The 23,111-nt window shown below is 39.3% G+C and overlaps 1 non-coding gene and 2 pseudogenes across 1 annotated transcript; 2 read left to right on the forward strand and 1 right to left on the reverse strand.

Annotated features, from left to right (window-relative positions):
* The first annotated feature begins 245 nt into the window (after positions 1 to 245).
* LOC111741623 lies at positions 246 to 361 on the forward strand (annotated as a pseudogene).
* Positions 362 to 10,517: 10,156 nt separating this feature from the next.
* LOC111741609 lies at positions 10,518 to 10,636 on the forward strand. Its single transcript, XR_002781040.1, has one exon. It is a non-coding gene; the product is annotated as a 5S ribosomal RNA (ribosomal RNA).
* A 10,767-nt stretch (positions 10,637 to 21,403) lies between these two features.
* On the reverse strand, positions 21,404 to 21,523 carry LOC111741638 (annotated as a pseudogene).
* Positions 21,524 to 23,111: the final 1,588 nt, after the last annotated feature.

Consider the following 23,111-nt stretch of genomic DNA (forward strand, 5'->3'; position numbering starts at 1 on the left):
CTTTCTAAGACTCTGAAAAATGGTCTTCTTTTCAGCAATTGTAGAAATAACTTCTTTGAGGAGTCACAGATCTGCCTTCATTTTTGTCTTTACTCTCTTTCCCTCTTATTTCATCACTTATTTCAGTCAGTAGATTCTCTATAAAAATTACTCCTGGCAAATGTGGTTCCATAGTGTAGCGGTTAGTACATTTGCCTTACACGCAGAAGGTCCTGGGTTTGCACCCAGTGGAGCCAAGGTCCATGGTTTATGGCCATGCCACCCTGAACAAGCCTAATATCTGATCTTGGAAGCTAAGCAGGGTCGGGCCTGGTTAGTACTTGGATGGGAGACCACCTAGGAAGACCAGGTGCTGTAGGCATAAAAAAAAAAAAAAATTTACTCCTGGCATGTGTGCACACAAAGTTGATTTATGAGATGAGAACATGAGACAGACTGTAGGATGAGCTTGTCTGCTAGGGGACCAGAGACTGGTGGTGGCTCTGAGGAATCTTATGACCTTAGCAAGTAATCTTTGGAAGCCTTGATTTCTCCACTGATAAAGTGGAGATAACAAGGCCCATTATTCAAAAAAGGATTCATAAGATACCATCTATGAACTTTTCTGAAGTCTGAGATAAGAGCATCTTATAAGTGCCATTGTTTCTGTTCTCATTAGTATTGTTGTAGTTATTCCTGGGAACTTTAATATGGTTTAAGGCCCTCCAGTACGCATCTGTTATATAAGAATTGGTAGTTTTTAACATTTATTGTGGGACAACGGAAAGGGGAAGGAAAGTACCCCCCACCCCCCCAAAAAAAACGAAGTAAAAACTATCCTATAGCAGATTGAAACTTTGTTAATGTAGTCATCATGGACTTTAGTAAAAATCATTTTTTGAGTAGAATCTCTTGTTTTAATAGTTTAAAATTTTTTGTATAATTTTAAACTCCACTTTCTAGCACTTGTTTTACATCGAAGCAAAAGTTGCTATGCTGTGAAGGATTCTAGTAAGATATGTTGTAGCCATCGAAGACTAGCTGTTCTTATTCAAGGAATTAAGGCTGCGACAATTTGAGCCATGCATGTTATGTCTAATCAAATGGGGTTCCCGCACCCCAGATGATTTAGGGAGCTTGCTTTATGGTGATTAAACTCCAAGCTATGGCAATAAGTGCAAATGAATGTTAACCTTGGATAGGTTTTTGATACTCTACCCAAATCACTGAATGTGTACATTTTGCTTGGAGAATCGCACACTTTGCAGCAGGCACTTGTACATTTATACCCGTGCAGGGCCTTAATGGGAAACATTTGAGTCTGGTTGCAAAGATTTGCTCAGTGTGAAATCTGTTCCTAACACAATGGTCAGATTGAAAGGAGTTTCATTACATGGCTGGGCATTTCTTCTTTCTTTGGGGAATATAAAAGGTGAATGCAATACTTTCCAGTTTAAAGTTACCACAAAACTTCATAATCTTAACCTCAAAATCTACTCCTAAATTTATACAGAGAACCAGAGGCCTGGAGCTGGCCGCAACTGCCTGTTTGATCTTGGTTAAGTTCCAAAAAGCCAGGGAGAGTTCAAAGCAGGGCCAGGGGCAACTCCACACTTTAATCCACGCTCCCCTTTCCCTTCTTTCCTTTCTCTTTCTCTTCATCCTCTAGTATGAACTACAGTATATATACATTTCAATAACCCTAGACACCATAGATTCTAGAACAATGAGGAAAGCGTCTTTATTGATACTGACAGGACCTTTGCTTAGAAAATGTCCCTCAAAAGATGTTAGAGAATGTGGTCATAAACCAGAAAGGTATTTGTTACAACTTTTAAGTCTGTTTTATTTCTAGCTCTCTAAATTCCATTGGATAAGGTTTAATTTTTTTTTCATTTTTTGTGCGGAAACTTCTCTTTAGGGTTTAGGATGCAGGAAGAGTAGTTATGGCTTTAGGTAAGTTGGTGGCTTTGCTTTTGTATTAGTCCCCCTTCTCCATCTTCCCCCAAAAGAAATAAAGAGAGAACATAAAGGACAATTATGAAGCAATACCAATAATAAAACAAGAATGAGTTCTTTACATTTATTATTGAAGGTACTGTATTTGGAAATTGAATAATTTTTTTTTCCATTCTAAGCACTCCGAATGTTATTTTGGTCTAGTCATATTATTGGAAGAGGGTTTTAGATTATTTTAACTATGGCTAATGAATATGTCTATTGATAGTAAAAAGAATCGAATTGCACCCTGACTTCGAAGGCCCAGAATTGTATTACTGCCTTAGTATTAACCAGTCTGAAATTCATTTTCTATCAAATGGGCCACCCAGCATACATGAATTTAACTTAAAATTCCTGATGATGCCACAAGCATTATCTATAAATAAATGAAACTGGAGTTTTAACACTATAGTAATGTCTTTTCCTTTCCCAAGAAGATTTATTCCCTATAACATAAACCAAACAAGTACGACAAATAAACTGACACAGGTGACAGTGATGACAGTTGTATGTGGCTTTGCTCCCAAGTCACTCAGAGCCCAGGTGAGTAGAACTTGATATAAACATTCCTAATGTTCCACTTTCACATTCTCTAGCCTTTCTTGCCCTTCCAGTTCTGAGTTTTAGCAGGAATGAGAAGGAGTGCTATTCTATTCATATTTTCATTGCAGAGCTTCTGAACACTGCACAGAAAATGTGAAGGTTAGGGTAGGGGATGGCTGATAATGTGAATGCAGGGGAAGGTTTGAGTGTAATGGCAGCAGATTGCATTTTCCAGGGGATACATTCATATTTATCCCCTGGAATATATAATTATATATATATACACACACACACATATATATACATATATATATATACACACATATATATATATATATGTATACACACACACACACACACACACACACACACACACACATATAATCACCCCACATGTTTTTGCAATGTGATGTTGACATTCCTTCAATTTAAAGATATGTTCTCTACTTTTAAACTTGGGGAAATCTTTGTAACTATCTCAAAAAATAATGTAGTGGAAGTGATACAGTTTGACCTCTGAGGTTAGGTCACAAAAGGCATTATGACTTCTGTATGGCTCCTTCTCTCTCAGGACGCTTGCCTTTGGAACCTAGTACTGTGTAGTGAGGAAGCCTCGGCCACTTGGGGAAGCCACTTTCAGGTGTACCAACCCACAGTCTTAGCTTAGAGGTGTTCCTGAACAGAGGGAGGATAGGAAAAGGGGGGAAGAAGACAGGGAAAAAGGAAGAGGAGAGAAGTGATTATGTCCCTGCTCAGTAACCGACTACGAATATTATTGAGTTTCTCATATGTACTAGACACTGTTCTAGAAGCTGGGATACAGCTATGAACAAAACAGATAAAAATAGCCACATTTTTAGCTCTTTCTGTAGACGCTGTAAATTTAACTTACTGAGCCTTCTACAGCTGGGAGAATCAAGTTCAGATTTTACATAATCCTGACCAAATTTTGTGATTACAGTGAACACATTTCATGGGAATTAATCTGTTCTTTGAAATAGAGTTCCCCTTTGTTACAGATGAATGAACAAAGCCTAAGGAAGTTGATGGTGATACGCGTTCCTATGACTTTGTCCCTATGTTTTGCTTTTCCTAGTAGAGTTTCAGGTCTAGTATAAATGGTCCGTGAATGTTTGGGAGTGAGGAATGAATAGATGCTTGGGTGGCAACATCCTCTCCCTGAATCCATTCCCCTTCAGTACAATGTGCTCCATTTTCTTGACCACCAATGCTCAGGAAACACGGAAATACACTAGCTAGCTCCTCCTTCAAGAAAAGACTTGCTGCCCATCTGTAAGGAGTGTGGTCAGAAGAAAGCCTTCAGCTGTCACTCCTTCAGGGTCTGTTTTATCTGTAGAGAGCCACCTTGCCCACAGTCATACCATATCAGGGCATTCTAAATTTCATGACTGAATGTAGGGAGGATATAAAGATCTGGCCATTTTGTACAATGGGGGCCAACTCAGATGGTTAATAGTTACTCTAAAGCTCACTGCCTGGTTAGCTGAAATTTTATTGAGCCTGCATCACACTTCAGCTTCTCTTCTGCTCGCTCATTCCTTTTTCCCATCTTCCTTTCGCAGGTGTTGGTCCTTAACAAACATTTTTAATGCCAGTTTCATCTCAGCATCAACTTCTGAGGAACTTAACCTGCATCACCTTTCACTTGCCTTTAGTTTGTTTGTAAGGCTCCTTACCTTTGCTCACAAGACTGTTCATCACCAAGGTAACTTACCTTGTTTATTATGTTAAGGCCTTAAAATATTCATTTCCGATTATGAGAAGATTGACAACTCCAAACGGAGGCCAGGCATAATACCATTGGAGTGCTCACTTAGAAAGATTGGTAGTGCCTTTCTCATTGTTGCTGGTAATATATATTTGACCAACATTAGACTTACTTTCATGAAATCACTGCATCAATGAATAATGCACAGATTGCTTATTTGCCTTTTTGTTGACCACTGCTCTGTTCCAGATCATCAAATGCCCGAAGAGAAAAACTGCTTTGGCTGACAAATATCAGATTCACTTCTCTCTGGGATTCTGCCTCCTCAGGTCCTAGGTGCCTTGGTTCCTCTCCGATGCTCTCAAGCAGACTTTTCTCTCCCATCTCCATTTTTTTTTTTCTGGTTGTTCCTAGGGGGAGTGTTGGTCTGTTACAAATTAATCTGCCACAGCTGGAGGCAGAATCATCCCGGATCACCTTCCCTCTGACTCATTAATCTTAACCAACAGAAGTGATTTGAAAAAGTAGATGTTATCTTTCAATAAAGAGGAGAAAAATTAAAAGATTTTTATAGATTAAACGGTTATTAGAGAAAAAATATAAGATTGAGCAGGTTCTGGAGAAGCATGTGTAGCTTTTTCAATCAGAATTGTGTTCTTTAATTCATCCTTAATTAGAAAAACATGACTTCCATTTACCCATAAATACACTCAATTTTTAATCCATCCCGTTAATAGTTGTTGTTTCCTTTTGTTAGTTTTCTCAATTCCATTACTTTTATTATACTTAACTGAAAGGAAATTTATCATAAGTTAAATTTTAAGAATTTAAGAACTCATTTCTTTATCCTGAAAAAACTTTAAGTCTCTAGTTAACTCTCAATTATCTACAGTAAAGCATAGGGAAATTTTAAATCCATAATTTAAAGCAATGAATAATTTAAAAAATTTTATGTTTGGCTTTAAATGCAGGTCATATTTTGCTCATTAACATTTTCCTTCCTGATTATATTTTACTTAAACAAATATATTAAATTTTAAATCTATCTTTCTTAGCCAAACGACTTTTCCATTTTACTGTGTGTCAGAGTTTACATGAGCTTTCAACATTATATCCATTCTTCATCAGTTGTGTGGCATTCCATGAACTTTATGACACCCTACAATTAATTATGGTAATTGAGACCTTGGTAAATATTGATGTTTTCAGCTGTGCATAGAATTAAATATTCTTTTCCTCCTCTCTGTCTATATCAGATAACAATACTTTGAGTCTCCCTTGTGTTTGTTTCATATCCAAGGAATTTCAGAGGCTCCACAGTCATAGTGCCAAGCCCCTAATGGCTAGTTGGTGAAAATCCCTACTATCAAGATGAAGGAGGTGAGGCAATACTCAAAGGAAAACAAACAAACAAATAAACAAAAAGCAAACAAAGAGAAGACTCTCTGGGCAGATTAGAATAAAATTGAGATCTATTGACCTATTGACAGGGCTGCTAGAATCACCTTCCCTCAGGCACCTGCTGGGGTGAGTGCATTTGAGAAGGAATTAGAACAAAGGCGATTGATTAAGTTAGATCTTTCAAGGAAAGTCTCATTACTCCTGTGACAGGAGAACAATTTACCTGGTCCACCAAGGCATCCTTGATCAACTAGATCCAACTCTTGTTAAGATCTTTTAAATCTGAAGGCACTATGATTTTCTGAATCATACTCAATTTATGTCCAATTTTCTCATTCATTCATTCATGGATTTATTTCTCTTTGTAGGATCTACCCAATTACCAGTGCCCCACTGTCTACAACATACAGCATCTTCTATTTGAAGACCCTCTCTCTGTCCTCTCCTTTCTTGACAAGTCTCACATCTACTTACTAGCACCACATCAAATCCTTGGGCAAAAGACTAATGATGACTCAAGAAAGGAAAAGGAAGGTCACTCCAGGGACTACTTCTTACTGCTTGTGGTTCTTTAGCCTGTTTCAATTTATTGTTCAGTCCACAGTCTGAAAACAGAAAAGTTCCCCAAGTTTTTTTTTTTGTGAAAACCCATGATCTGTCATCTAATTTTTCTTTGAAATGTGGATGAGTTTTACTTCAAGTCTTTAATGTACCGAGGCTCACCTTTAATATCTGTGGTTGGCCTTGTCATTCTATATAGAAGTGAATAAAAAGAAGGCAGCTGGAGGAGAAAACGTTTTTGTTCTTTATTTCTTATTGCTATTAGCAATAAAGATCTTTAGAAAACTTCTAAGGGACTTTATACTTCAGAGACAGGAAGGTAGGGGAGAATTTATTGGACCATATCATATCTGCAGCGGGCAAGGGAGGAGAGAGACTTTGGTCATAAGGAACAGATGGCGATGATGGGATAGAAGGTCTAGGGCTAATCCTGGGACCATCAGAAGAAAATAAAAGACTTGTGGAGTACCATCTGTACAGCTCACACACACACCATCTAATTTAGTGTTTCCAAATGTCTTCCTTGGAACACCAGTCCCAGGAGATATTCTATGAGAAAAGGCACCTGGGTTGGTGGAAATATGTTTGAGAAAAGCTACATTTCATATTTTTCTCTTGAAGAAGTTCTGCAGTAAGAAATCAGTTTAATCTCTCCCCTCCACGTCATTAGCAGGCGTGCTGTGTCAAAAGGTGTGAGCATTTAAAATGTTGGTAGATTGCAATATTTTTATGTCCACCCATAACCTAGCATTATGGCTTATCATTTTCTATTTTGGTAACTCCTATTAATATCCCGTAGATCTTGTGTTCCACAAAACACAGGGTATATTGGCCAATTTTTAATATTCTTCTGGCCTGTGCACAGTGTACATTACTGTCCTCTTTCTATGGATGAAGAGCTGAAGCTCAGAAACTTCTTATAAGTTTGACTCTCTCTCTTTACCCCCAACCTGCTGGGACCACTCTCTATCTCAGCCTGGGGCACAGATGCCAGTGGAAACTGTACTTGGAGAAGCATCTGCTCTTCTGCTAGGGGTAAACTCTGGATGTTTTCCTCTAGAAGTGTTGTTAAGTATATGGTGGTTAGGCATCTATTTTTTTTTTTTAAGCACAGTTCTTTATTTCTAGTAGATTGCAGGCTATTAGCTCTTGTGGTTTTCCCCTGTGATTCTAACCACCATATCTATCTAGCAGGTTTTCAACAATAGTGATCGCCATCATTTATTGAGTATCTACTGTATGCCAGGTGCTTGAGAGACATTATTATTTGTCACGACAATCATGCAATTGAGTTATACTTCTAAGAAGGTATCCTCATATGCATTTGAGGCTGGGAGAGGTCGCTGGCCCAACGTTACATGAAACCAAGATTCACTCAGTTTTGTCTGACATCTCTGAATCATAATACCTTTATTTGAAAACGTGTTTTGAACCCCAAGCAACAACTAATGTTTGGGACACACCTTGTTGCATAATTCGAGACTATCTTAGTTCCAAGTCTCATTGACAATGATTGGCTGCCTCTGTCTCCAGACTGTCTCTTTACTACTGGAGTCCTCGTTGCCTATTTGATTAAGATTTGCTTTGATTGAAACAGAGTTAAACTATGAGATGACCTGCTGTGAGATTATCAATATACTCTTATCCTCCAGTCCTCTTTATCTCCTTATTCTTTTCCTCTCTTTTAGTTTTGTCACTGTTCTTCTCTTTCTTCTTTCATTTTCACAAGACTTATGTCTTCTCTCAGAATATAACACCTTTGCCGTCTGCCCTGTTAAACATCAAACAAAAGACCGTGTGAAATAAATCAAGAGAGGAGGAAAAAAATGAGTGATTCTCAATGTTCTTATTCTGCAAGCCTCTTTTCCCCACCTTCTCCTCATTAATTCTGTAACCCAACTCTTCCTACACTTCCCTTCATCTTCTTACTTTATCATTACCCCCCAGATAGGGAGGCATTTCTTTGAAGGGGCGGGGGATAGGGAAAGATGATAAAGGCTTCGTATAGATCAGGTGTGAGAGGGGTGCAAGGGTAGGGGACATTCAGGCAAGGAACAAGCATGGAAGCAAGAGGGAAGGTTTTTATAGAGGGGGCTGAAGGTATGCAGCTGAAAGCTCCAGCAGTGACTGTGCAGAAGTAGAGAAAGAGCGATGTGAAGGGAAGGAGACAGAGATCAGAAGGCTGGCAAGAGGAGCCTGCGAGATAGGTAAAGCAGAGGAGCAAACAGGACAAGGTGGAGGCAGGTGACAACACAGACATTTTGGAGAACAGAAGGGCATTCAGGGAGGAGAGCCAAGGCCACATAGGGTTGACTGTTTTTTTTTAAGGATTAAAGATGAATCACTGTTTTCATAAGCATCAGTGCACACGCCATATGTTAGGTGTTGCTAGAGTGGAAAACACGTTACGCTGACTTAGAACAGGCCCGACAGCCTTATACTCCGCCCTGTCGGAGGCTTGGGAGGGAGCCCCGTGGGTTTAGATTCCCCCAGGGATGAGGTAATGCTTCTCAAGCGTCTCTTGGTACATGACCCTCACCCTCTCCCTCCTATAAAGTGAAACCCAAACCAATATAAACCCTGTAAACCTTCCTTGACTGCTCACAGGTTAGAAGAGAAGTGGAGGTTAGCTGCACCACTAATGACAGATTCCATGGTAAAGGCTCAATAAACACTTGGTAATTAATTACAGAGAAAAGAGGAACTGGATACTAATTTAGGTCATAGACTCCTTTGGAAATCTGATGAAAGCTATGGACCCTCTACCCAGAAAAAAACAAAAAACCAAAAAAACAAAAACCCATGTGCACATATACAAGTCCAATTTTATTTATAATATCAAGATGTTCACTAAAATCCTGAGGCTAAGGCCTGGGGGGTTCATGGATCCCAGGATAAGAAGCCCTGACTTTATAAGAGTTTATGTAATATTTTGCATCCATGAACAATTTTATCCAAACAAAACCCTGGAGATAAGGCAGATGCTGCTAGCATTAAACAGACGAAGAGACTCGGGTACAGAAGTGGGGTGACTTGCCTCCATATCAGCTAAGAGGCAATGTGGGGGCTAAAACTTGGAGCTCCTGCCTCAAAAGCTAGTCTTGTTCCATTGCCCACTGATAATTTGGAACTTGCTATTAAGAAAATAGAATGTTTATTTTTATTTTTTTACTTTTTGGTGGTTATCAGGGCTTTTCAAAAAGGGGGAAATTAGATTGTACTTCTTCTTTATTCTTTGACTGAGTCAATAGGATATTTTCCAGCTTTTTCTTCCTTCCTCTACACTCAAAATAGAAGACAGGGAGACTATCTAGTGGAATTGAGATCCAGTGAGAAACTACCCATGGTGAAAAATAATATTAATAACAACTATATATATTACAGCTGGTGCATCATACCTTGCCAGAGAAACCTACTTATCATGGGGTCCATTTATGATTGAATGACAAATATTACAGGGAGCAGAGTTAATAGAAACCCCATAATGCAGTCTGGATATTTTGACTTCTGGTACAATCTTCTAACCAGTGCATGGACCAAGCAACATTTTAGTCACTTGCCAGTCTGAAAACTCTTCTTGTCAAGCAGGCCATTCATCACCTTCAGGGTTTAATAATGGAGGAATGTATGCTGACAATTGGTGAGTCATGGAAAATGAGTATGTTACTACATGGAAGTTTCATTTCATTAGATAATGAGCTAGAGGGAATTTATATATTGTTTTATTGAGATTTTAATAGGGTTTTTTGTTTTGTTTTGTTTTGTTTTTTTTTTTGGCTTTGGAATATCCCTATTATAACATGCTGTATACTATACAAATCTCAGGAATTTATGACTGGAGTAGTAGCTCTCAATATTTGATGTGCATAAAAATTACTCAGGATATTTTTAAAAAATTCACAGGCCAAAAAACAAGTATTGGAGCGAATGTAGAGAAAAGGGAACCCTTGTACACCATTGGTGGACATGTAAATAGGTGCACCCACTATGAAAAACAGTATGGAGTTTCCTCAAAAACTTAAGAACAGAACTTCCAGATGATCCAGTTATTCTGCTTCTGGGTATTTATCTGAAAAATACCAAAACACTAATTTGAAAAGATATATGTACCCCTGTGTTTATTACAGCATTATTAACTGCAGATATGGAATAGTCAAGATATGGAAACAACCTAAGTATCTGTTAATGGATGAATGAATAAAGAAGATGTGGTACTGACGTAGTTCCATAGTGTAGCGGTTAGCACATCTGCTTTACATGCAGAAGGGCCTGGGTTCGTGCCCCCATGGAGCCACGGTCCGTGGTCCACAGCCATACCACCCTGAACAAGCCCAATCCTGTCTGATCTTGGAAGCTAAGCAGGGTCGGGCCTGGTTAGTACTTGGGTGGGAGACCACCTAGGAAGACCAGGTGCTGTAGGCATAAATAATAATAATAAATAATTAAAAAAAATAAAGTTCTCAAACTCTTGCAAGTCATCTATTGGCAGTGACTGAGTCCCATAACATATATCCTGGCAGCCCAAGACAGCCATAGCACAGAGTAATGCAGAATGCAGGATGAGTTTTCTCAGGATGTCCATAGTACCTTTCAGGCACCTCAACTGTTAAAGAATTTCAACTCTAAACATGTAAACCACCCCATAGAATTTGGCAAAGTGCACATCTACTTGGAGAAATATAATTTTGCTTTCCCTACATGAGGCAATAATTTGTAAGCCATATGCATTGAGATTGGCTTTTAAAGCAGCAGTCACTGTAATAAAAAATTCAACTTATGGGAAATTTTAACCATGTCTCTGCATAATTCTTTCATTCTCAGTGGGGTTTGGCTGGGGCCTTGAAAAAGAAGGAAATTTTCATAGTAGTAGTCATTTCAAACCAAGCTGTTAGAGCATAGTCGTGAATGAGGTTGTGATGAGAAGCAGGAAATAACACAATAGATTTATGATTTATTTCAATGACTTTAATTCTAAAAGTGTGTTTTTAAAAAAAACTATATTTTTTCTGGATATCAACTTACCTATCCACAGAGGTTGTTGTTTGCTCCTGGATTGAGAAAGAAAAACATTGTAAGGGCCTGTTTTGGACCATTAAGACTTCTATTGGTGGGTTACACATCAGCCCTTACATTTACTCTCTGCAATTTATAATCACCTGCCAAAGATGATTAGGAGCAAACAATTTTTCTGTTTCAGCACATCTGTTAGGACATACACAAAAATATAATCTCTTAAATTTCTGTGTTGAAATGGCCTGTCATTCAGCAAGAACATAGGCATAGGCATTTGCTGTATGCTAAATGCAGCAAAAGTTAAAATTTGGTAGGATGTCTTATAAATTAAATGGCTTCTTCTGGAACCTACTGAACATGTAAAAATGACAAAGAGTATGAAGCTAGTGTCAATATTTATTCAATTAACATTTATCGAGCACATGTAATATGCCGGATTGATAAATAAACCTCTACTATTGAACAATTCAATCCTGCTGGAGAGACCAAATCACAAAGACAACTAATCACAATTAAAGGTGGTTAGAATCTCTAGCTATTAGGGAAACACAAATCAAAACCGCAATGAGATACCATCTCACACTTGTTAGAATGGCTATAATCAATAGGACAAGTAATAACAAATGTTGGAAAGGATATGGAAAAATAGGAACCCTCATACACTGCTGGTGGGACTGCAAATTGGTATAGCCACTATGGAAGACAAAATGGAGGTTCCTCAAAAAATTAAGAATTAATCTACCATATGATCCAGCAATCCCTATACTGGGTATTTACCCCAAAGACTTGAAAACTCATATTTGAAAAGATATATGCATATCGATATTCATAGCAGCATTATTCACAGTGGCCAGGACATTGAAGCAACCAAAGTGTCATACGATAGATGATTGGCTAAAGAAGCTGTGGTACATAGATACAATGGAATATTACTCAGCCATAAGAAGAGATGAAATATTGCCATTTGCAACAACATGGATGGACCTTGAAATAATCAAGCTAAGCGAAATAAGCCAGACAGAAAAGGTTGAAAATCACATGATGTCACACATGTGGGATATAAACCGAAAAGCAACAAATGAACAAGACAACAGAGACTCATGGACATGGACAATGGACTAGTGGTTACCAGAAGGGAGGGGGAAGGGGGAAAATAAAAGAATAAAATGTTTTAAAAAATTATGTATATATAGTATGAAAAAAATTAATAAACTGGCATTTAAAAAATAAAGGTGGTTAGAAATACATATATAGAGTCTGAGAAGCACTTTTTAACTATTCTTTTTGCTTAGTGCTAAATGGGTACTCTGATGATTTCTAATAGGAACTGAAATTGTGTAGCATTCACAGAAAGCGAGGAAGAGAATGGCAAGCAGAAAGAATAACATGAGCAAACACTTGGAGATATGATTATGTATGACTTCTTTAGGAGATGATGGGTAATCTTAGAGCTTTGCTTCTCAAAGTATAGTCCCCAGACAATCAACATCTTCATCGTCTGGGGATTTTGATAAAAGGCACACCCTTATTTAGTACATCTGTAGGGAAGCCTATAATTCTGCATTTCTTACAAGTTCTCAGATGATGCTGATGCTAATGGCCCATGCACACATTCTAAGTAGCAAGGAACTAGAGCATCTGAACATAAGGTTTGTGATGTGGAGTTACAGGACCCAGGCTATGACAGTCATCCCTGTCATTCTGAGGAGCGTGGAGCTGATTTTATGGACAATGTTTTTGGGGTAAGGACACCTGAATCCTATTTTTACCTTTGCAATTCTCTCTCCTTATCTAGAGACATCATTTCATAGGACTGTTAATTATTGTCACTCAACTTGCACTGCTTTGAATTCCCTGGTTAAAAGGTATTATTGAACGGCTGAGTATGCTGGTGCTTAGGAGGTTGTAGGGAGCTAGGAGAATTGACGAAAACAAACACCGTGAAGTGTCAAGATACAAAGCAGATGGCCTGTGTCCTAGCACGCTTGACACAGTGCCTAAATCTGCTGGAACAATTGTTCACTCAATTATTCAACCCTGGGCCTAGTTCTATAAGTTAAATACTAGGGGCCTCGGGAGGCGGTGAATGGTGAGATGGTGAGGAGGGGAAAAGGAACCATTTTGACCTGAATTTGAACCCAGACTTAGAATGCAGTTTTCTTTAGTTGGATAACTCTGAGACAGAGCAAAAGAAAAAGCAGGGTCTGTGTTATAAGTACGATTTGAATAATTGTAGTATAGGAGTTCAATATAGGGTACTGAAGAAGTGTCACTGAAATGTGGATAGATGAGGTACACAGTTGTGGGCAAACCACAGTCTAAATGTGTACTTTCTGAGCAGTATTCAAAGCACTACCAGAGGTCATCTAGATAAGACCTAATATGATCAAGACATGGCCCAACACATCATTTTGAAAGAATAACAAAATGTTAGCTTGACCTATATGTGGCCCAATTTACAATCTTAATGGTACCTAGATGGATAAGATTTCTTTTTTTGGTTATTATTATCTGGCTTTTAGCCTGACTAAGATGGAAAGGACCTGAAAGCTTGCCAGAAAATGGATTGCTAGCTGATGGGAAGAGAAATATGAATGTGATTGGGATTCCCCCTACCCATCACTCCACTCAGACAAAATAAAACAGTGTGAAAGGAATAAAGACTGACATCTTTTAGCTTGTTCGAAGTCTCCCATTCATTTACTGGTCCAGATACTTTTCGTAGATTCTCCCACTTAATCCTCAAACAGCCTAATGATCAGCTATCATTACTAATATTTTACAGTTAAGTAAATTGAGACTCAGAAAAGTTAAGTGGCTTGCCCAAGGTTTCACAACTTGGAAGCTGCAGAGTCAAATTTGAATTTAGGTCTCTCTGGCTACCTGTGCTACCTGCCTTCTGGTACAGTGGCAATCTGTGCCATGGATGCTTCAATTTGTGTTGAAAGACATATAATCTAAAATGAATGATTTCAGGAGCAAACGAAGGTCCTGGTACTTGTAGGCCCAATGAAGTCAACTGTGTCAGGAATAAGAGAAATTCTCAGTGAATTCCTGGAAAAAATTCTTGATGCAAAGAATAAATGTCATCTTGAACCCCCACAGGGGTTTTTATTCCTTTAGGAAAAGGTAAGACTTGGCAGTGTCCACAGTGTCTTAAATCCTGTGGAAGCTATGTTCAGCCCTCTAGGAATAGAGAATTCTTTGTTAGAGAAGCTTTTCCAAAAGGATTGGAGATGGCTCATGAAATTTTCATTAGAATTATGGACAATTAAGCTAAATCAAAGATCAAGCATATTCTTTAGACTTTAGACTACGGTCTTCCCTTTTCTGGGAAGGCTCTAAATGGATGTTTAGAGAAGGGTGAATTAAGTCCCTGGCACAGAGTACCCTATTTTATTTGGAAAAGGTAAGATAGTCCACTGGGAAGTGGAACCTCAAGTAGGGGCATGATCCTCAAGGCTAACTGGGGACCCAAGAGAAGACTCAGCGATGGAGTAGTCTGGTAGAGACAAACAAAAACAACTACAAAAAAAAGAGACCTGAGTTTTAAATCTTCAGTTCAACTACTTAGTACCAAGTGAATTGGACAAGTTATTCATACTCTCTAAGAATCAATTTCCTGGGATTAATATTTACTTTTCATGGGGGATAAATGTCTATGTAAAGAGCCTAGCATGATGTTTAATATCTTGCAGATGCTCAGAACATGGTTCTAGAGTAAAAGATTATTTATTTGGAATTTAAACTTTGAAGTAGGGAAACAATGATCTTATGAAGTGGTTCTGAAAAGACTTTTTAAAAAAGAACATCCATTAAAATATAAAAGCACTGCAATAATTGAAGAACCATTTGTTTTGAACTTTGGGTTGAGATGATGGTGAGATGATGGAGGCCTAATCTATGACATGCAGATAGCAGATGATATATTGCTGCCATGGAGACTGGGTACTCACACCAAGAGCTGGTCCTTGCTGACTAATCTATTTTGATGGGTAACAGTTGTTTTAAAGCTTTAACTTACTAGTGCCAAACATGTATGAGAAGTGAGATTGCATTTGCTCCACAACACATAGATGCAGGAAATCTCACTTACTTTTCTAATTCAAATTGAATTTGGTTTCTTGGCAGCCACTTCCCAAGCCTGATAATTTGACCAATCAGTTGTCTATGGTGGGCTTCTCCACATCCCTAGGTTTGTTTATATAAGACCCATTACGGACTGAATGTCTATGTTTCCCCCAAATTCATATGTTGAAATCCTAATTCCCAAGGTGATGGTATTAGAAGGTGGGGCCTTTCGGAGGTGATTAGATAGATCATGAGTTGGCACCTTCATGAATGAGATTAGTATCCTTGTAAGAGAGACCCCAGAATGCTCTCTCACCCCTTCTGCCATGTGAAGACATGGCAAGAAGAACCAGGAAGTGGGACCCCACCAGACACTGAATCTGCCAGCACCTTGATCTTGGACTTCCCAACCTCCAGAGCTGTGAGAAATAAATTTGTGTTGTTTATATTCAGTCTATGATATTCTGTTATAAGCAGCCTGAACAGATTTAGAGACTACTTAAAATGTGGTCTTCAGAAGTTTGTTAGTAATACAGAATCTTGTGTCCCACCCTAGATCTACTGAATCAGAATTTGCATTTTAACAAGAGACTCAGGTGATCTGCACGCACAATACGGTTTGGGAAGCACTGATGTGAGAGACTTGGAGGCCTATGCGGTCCTGAAAACTCAAGGAGGGGCCATTGATCTTCAGATATTCATAATCATTGCTGAAATAATTATTATCCAGTCTTTTGAGGTCGATTAGAAGGCAGGTGTTTCCACTTCTTCTGTGCTTGTATTGCTTTATCACTGGAAGCTGCGTGGGCAGGTCCCTGCCACTCTGAAAGCACCAGCATTTATTTCCCACTGCTTGAGAACCATCACACCCTAGACACTCGAGGCCAACAATCTCCTCCCACATCACTAGTCTTGTTTCTAATGAGGGAAGGTGGGAGTTCCCAGGAGTGGCACTACACAGGCTGGTGCTAGAGCAACCTGCAAGACACACTTTTCTTTTTTGCTAGGCTCTGTTAAATGGGTCTCAGGTGTTATTGGCTAGCAATTCTTTGCAGGAGGAAGGACGCCCATTTCTAAGAGTGAACTGGAGCCAGTGGCTCCTCCGCAACATGGGGAAACACTAGAGGAAGTCAGTCCTGATTCAGGTTCATCAGGCTAGACCAGCAAGACCTGAGGCTTGGCTGTGTTTTTGTCCTATAAAATAATTTAGGTGAGAGTGGGCCACGCAAACTCTTTCTCAAGGCCTGAGCAATAAGAATTTCCTCAATCGACATCCAGATATGCTATCTAACACAGGGTTTCAGTTCATTTGGATGCTTTTCCCCTCCCAGAACAGATAACTAAGAATTTCCAGGACACTTTAATTACCTATTGTGAAATGGCAACAGAAAATGTGAAATTATGACTGGTTCAAGAAATTCAAACTCTGAGTCTTTACTGGGGCAAGTAATTGATGTTTTGGGAAAAATAATTTGATGAGAACCCCTAATCCACTTTTTTTTTGGTAATTGAAAATAACAAAACAGAGGCTGTCACTGTAGTGTTTAACTTACTAGGCTTTTGAGAATTCATTTATTATTAAGAGATAGCATATGTTAAAAGAAAAGAAAAAAATGTCACTACAAAAACTTAGCATGAAATAAGTTTCAGAATAAATATTCATTAGGTCCCAGATTTTATTATACTTTTGCAAATAAAGGTGATATCTTAAAAATCAACTTGAGCCAAATCTCAGGTGACTTGTGTCCAGATTGCCGTGGTTTAATCTCCCCTGACTTTTTGTTCCTATAACTAAAATCACTGCCTGCATCACTATGTGCTAAGGAGACCTAATATTTAGATAGAGTTGTTTTAAAATTGCTATTAAATTAGGTGCGATCAGATTCTCATGTGAGCTCACAAGTCTTCAGATCCAGGGTGAAGGCTGTTTCTCATTTAAACATTGTCAAACTAAGAAGAATGATTGGATTGCTTCTGAGTTTTGCATATGTCAGCATAGTAGAAGCTTAGTCATGCAAATCCCTATTACTTAGCATGTGCCTAGCCCAGAAATACAGAGCTGTGTTTCCATATTTTATCTGTGTTTGTACTTGAAAGCATGCCTTCTATTGTGTTTTTAAAGAACAGATGTCAGGACAATGTTTGAAGCACATAACCTGAGTATTGAAAAATGTTTTTTCTGCTTACAAAAAAAAAAAAAAATCCACGATAATGAAGTCAATCTGTCACTTTGTATTTTCAAGGAATATTTTAACTGTTGAGGGACGTCCCAGCTCCTCCCCTTTAAATATTGCCCTCGTTCTGCCAAAGAAGGCCAAACTTGAACTAACAATTTCTTTTGTAGACTTACCAAGACAGCAATATATGTCAGATTTTCAAGGATTGAAACTCCCTTAGAACTTCAGGGCTCTACGTTACGTTCTCATTGATTGAGCAAACAACACATGAGGGAAGCAGTAACGGACACATTTACTTTGAAGACCTAGACGAGGATGAACCAGAGGCAAGTTGGTGCTCAGGAAAAATCAGTTGTAGGGACAATGAGGGCTGGAAGAGAGATAAAGACAGAGGATGCACTATCCTTCTGGGGGAAATGGTAGGTGAATTGGCAGGAATTGAAGGAGTAGTGGGTGGAACAGATGGTCCAGGGTCAGGAATCAAGTTCGATTCTGTGTAGGGTTATGATAAAGGGTACTTTAACAGGGAAACAAAACAGTGGGCAGAATACACCTAACAGGAGGACGTATAAAGGTCACAGTCTATTTGCCCACACCTGGCAACCATTTGCAGGTAATGCATGGTAAGATTGGAACAGTTCCCAGTAAGAAGAGGTGAGGTACCTCACCTTATCTCACAAGATAGAGTTTATTGGGATGGTGGGGTGGTGGTGGTGGTGGTGGAGATAACAGTCAGGTAAACTTGTCAAAAGCATGGAGCTGGAATACACTTTTGAGAATGACTAGAACAGTTATCTCATTTTGGAGGTGAGAGAGTAAAGCCTTGTTTAAAAGGTAGATTATTTAATGTCCCAGGGCCTCGGTTTGTCCTCTGTGAATCAAAAGCTTCCATTCGGAAGGCAATTATTTTGCTAATGCAGCCACAGGCCCCAGAGTCAAACCCAGATCACTCACTCCACTCCACTATATCCACATTTTACCTCTCTCAGAACTGCTTTGCAAATTATCAGTCTCTCATAGTAGGGGCCTGGAAGACAGACAAGGTACGGGCTAAAAGATCTAAGGCTATGAAGAAGAAACATGTTGTTATTTTAGAAAGAGACTGTAGACTCTACTTCCTAATTTGCTTGGGTAATAAGTGGGTGTTGGTTTGAGAGAAAAGTTAAAAGAAGGAGCAAATACAAATTGGGCTCCGGAACCAAGTGCCTGTGCCTTTAATTAGTCTTTGACAAACAGTATCTGTGGGATGCACATGCGAATATGATTATGGAATTCCTCTATCCAGAAAAACAAAGTAGCAAGATCTTCAAGATCTTCAGGCATTTCTCACAGTTCTTTATGAATAACTCCTTTTTGTTTCTATTGGCAGTGGAGTGAAACAAGTGATTTCAGGGGCACCCAAATGAATTACTGACCTGGCAGAGACTTGTTTCAGGAACAAGCTTCATAAGGAGGTGTGTGGGACAGGAAATGAATGGGCTGTGAGAACAGCACCTGATCGACGGCACAGCCACCCTTTTCTTCTGTGACCATTTATTCGTTCAGCAAGAAAGTATACATCTGCAGTATCTCCAGTGTTTCATAGCCCTATTGCAAGTGCCAGGGGACATTCAAGGTACATCCCTGCCCTTAAGAAACTTATGCTCTATAGAGAATCCAACAATTTAAAGTACTTGGGAAATAATTACAAGGTAACTCACAATTTCTCCTCCTTTGAGGCGAAAGATCAAAAGGGCTGTGTTACAATGTGTCATCATGTTGGTGCCTGTCTGAATTATGCAAGTGCTCTGGAGGCATTTGGACTGGAAGTGAAGTGGGGCCAGGACTAGGTTTATAGTAGCTCTTGACTTTCCTACTCCCTGCCCTGGATCTGTTTCCTCACCAGGAGCCTGGGAATTACAGTGCTGGCTCTCTGACTCACCAGGATGTTGTAAAGATGAGGAGACATGGTCTGTCCTGCACCTTCCACCCTTTGACAAAAAGGCATCTCTAGAGATGAATGGAGGGTGTTAATGCTGATGATAGGGGTTTCGATTTGCATTTCCATATGCTAGACAGCCTAATCCACCCTGTCTAAACATGGAAATCTCATAACTCTGCCCAACTCATCACTCCATTAATCCACTTAACCCCTGGCCAATACATAATCTAAATATTTAATCTTGTCTATTTGTTATCTATGTTTATTTCATGTTAATTCATGGTCTCCTCTCTGTTTATCCCTGTTAGTGGAGTCTAACTTCAACTAGAAGTACCGCAAGGAAGGGAGAGAGAGTGTCTTATCTATTTCTTTCTTTTCAGGCACCTAGTACTGAACTTGGCACATAGTAGGTGCTTATCAGTTGTTCCATGTGGAAGGGCCATAAGCTCTCAGGGTAATTGTTCTTTTTTTTTGGTCATCTGAAGAGAGATCTTTTATTACTACCATGGAAAAATCTCACTGTTTCAAATATCCACCACAGTGCCTGGCACATAGTGAGTACTTTGTAAAAATGGGATGAACGATCTTTGGTCCCACTATGGGAGCAATAGAATATAAAAAAAGAGGACTGCTTTAGAACGCAGGACACTTGGAATCTGTTTTTGGTTTTGCAATAAGCTGGTGTATGAGGTTGGTCAAGGCCTTTTAAAACCTCTAGGTCTCAGTTTTCTCATCTGTCACATGGACAGATGGGATTAAATGAACTTGAAACTGCTTTGTCTAGGAGCATGTCTGGGAGTCATGGTATAAGGAGAGGCATTAGGAGGGGTCACCAAGTGTTGGAATGAGCACTTCCTCCCACTGTTGGCACTCAGGGATCAGGGGAATGGGCAGGAAAACAGTGCCTGTTCTCTTCTAAGCCTCCTACTCACTCTCACTGTCTGTCCCTCACAGCCTGGGCTCGGGACTCCAGACATCTGCTCATTCCATCTGCATCAGCTAATGTTTATCCAGCGCCCCTGGATGCCTGGGCCTGGAGTCACCTGGGGGAGGGCATGTGCAGAGGGGGCGGGAGTGGGTCTTGATTATGCCAAAGCCTCCATATGGACTGTGGGAGGTAGGAGGAGAGTGAAGGAGATCCTAATTTATTGCTCAGTCATGTTTATTTTCACTCTGAGCTGGTTTAGGGCATTTTTCTTAATGTATTAGGGTCACCATTTTATCAACTTCAAGGATGCTTGAAAGCTCTGTGCATGTGTGTGTGTGTGTGTGTTGTGTGTGTGTGTGTGTGTGTGTGTGTGTGTGTGCGTGCGTGAGAGAGGGAGGCTCTTTTTTTATTTTCTTATAACTTCTTTTCTAGTTCAATTTTGATTTTTTAAACCTAAATAATTAGCCCTCCTAGCTAAATTGATTCTCTTCCCACAGATCACTACACCCATCACCATCCATTAAACCATCATGATTAGTTTAATTTGCTTAGATCAAAAATTAGGACCTGCTTTAGCTATTTTTAAAAGGCCTCCTCAACTTCTACTTTCCTCCATGAATCTAAACCACTAGGTTCCTCTGTGGTCTTTAATAATAACAACACCAGCTACTGTTTATTAAGCATTGCACCAGACCCCATGTTAAGTAGTTTATGTAACCTGATGTGGGAAATACCTCCATTTTATAGATGAGGAAATTAAGGTTCATAGAAGTTAACTGGAATTAAAACACAGGTTTGCTGGATTTGTTCCTCTCCTGAAAATGGAGTCCTAAGAAAATAAGATGTAAAGCATGTCTCAGAGAGCCAAAAACTGAATGAAAACGTGCCTGAGTTGAGAGGAGCAAACTGGCAGGCAATATTAGGGCTCTGTACTCTTAGGAATAAAGGCAGCAAACAGTAGAAGGGTGCATGCAAAGAAGGGATTTTATTTTATTGCAAGGCAACCCTCGGTTGACCTCACAGATGGCAAGGACCTTGTCAGCTTACAATCCCTTATTTTTTTTAATTTTTATTTTTTACGCCTACAGCACCTGGTCTTCCTAGTTGTTCTCCCATCCAAGTACTAACCAGGCTTAGACCCTGCTTAGCTTCCAAGATCAGACAGGATTGGGCTTGTTCAGGGTGGCATGGCTGTAGGCTACAAAGGAGGGATTTTAACAGGGATACTCCGCTGCCTTTCCCTGGGTTATCCCTAGTGATCAAGAGAGTCAACTTGAGATCTTGGGAAACAATCGTTTTCACTTTTGCTGCTCTACACAACCTTTAACAGTGGAAAACTTACCCTCCAGAGGGAACAACTTTTGATAGGGTTTTGGTTCATTTATCCAGTGTTAGGTCCTGTGCTAGGGACAGTGGTTGTGAAGGAGAGTAAGGCCTACTCCATGCCATCCAGGGCTTCACAGTTTGGCTCCTCAAGGGTTTCAGCACCTGGCCGGACTGAGAACATGGTGCCCAGTCATGGGTGTGTGGTCTGTTGGTCCTAAGTGAATCTCAGGCTACATGAGAGCCGTAACCCAGCTCTCTAAACACAGAGTTCTGCAATGACCTTAATTGGCTAAATGAGTGATTTCAAGTTGTTTACCCAATGCAAGTTCCCTCGGAGGTGCTGGTGGTGACTGCAGAGCAATGATTAATTTTTTGAATTTGTGTCCCATTCAATGGCCATTCAGTAGTAACTTGTTCTGACAGCCCATAACGATGTTTTCTGTGTTAAATTTATGCTCTTGCAGAAGGAACAGTGTCTGCCAAACTATGAAGGCATTGCCAGGGTGGTTCTTACTTTTAAAAATCACTTTTTGATGGTTGTGGAAAAGATGTCAAATTTTTTTAAGTCTTGAACTGTCTTCTTGATTTTTTTTTTTTTTTTTTTTTGCTACGGACTTTTTCCTTCTGACTTCTTGGAAACAGTAGAAGGGGAAAAGAATGTTAGGATAGTAATTTTAGGATGATAGAGATGTGGCTACATGTATAGCTAGGAAACAACTAGGCACTTAAATTAGAAATGGTTATGAAACGTTGGCCAAAATATTTCTTGTTATTTGTAATAGCGTATTTTATTTTTTCACAGTTGAATTTTATCAAGAAAGGTGAAGAAGATTTAACTTTTGGTTAAAGAGCATTTATATAAGGGATATTATTTCATTATCCCTATATAAGCATAACACCTCCCTATGGGTGGTGTTAAAAACTGGTTCTTAGATGTTGGTTAGGAAATTTATTGGGACTGTATTTAGATGTCTATTTTGGTTTTGTGTATATGTGTGTAGTTCTTGGGAAAACTTGGCCAATGGGTACTGACCCATATTTCTCATACAGAGCATGCTAAGAGATCATGCAGAAACTGCTCAGCAACCACAGGGCACACGGCCCAATGAGAACAGGGACTTAGGGTTCATTCAAGAAACATTGATGAAGGAGCTGCTATGCGCCAGACATGGTAGGTTCTTGACAAATTATTAAATAATTGTTTGTTCGAATAACACATTTCCCTCCTTAATGCTTTCAATCTGTCCATCAATGAGAAGTAAAGAAGGTCAGTGATTAGTTTCTGTGAATAATACTCTGTACTTTTGAGATATCTGGGCCTGTTTAAAGATGGCTGAATCTCACTTTGGGAAACAAAAATGCGTGGATACATGCCACACAGCCTTAAACTTTGGTATGCCCATCAATTTGGTAATTTTGCCTATAGAATTCATGCTGAGAAAATAGTTGTGGATGTAACCT

This window comes from Pteropus vampyrus, unplaced genomic scaffold (assembly GCF_000151845.1).
Source record: "Pteropus vampyrus isolate Shadow unplaced genomic scaffold, Pvam_2.0 Scaffold80, whole genome shotgun sequence".
NCBI lineage: Eukaryota > Metazoa > Chordata > Mammalia > Chiroptera > Pteropodidae > Pteropus > Pteropus vampyrus.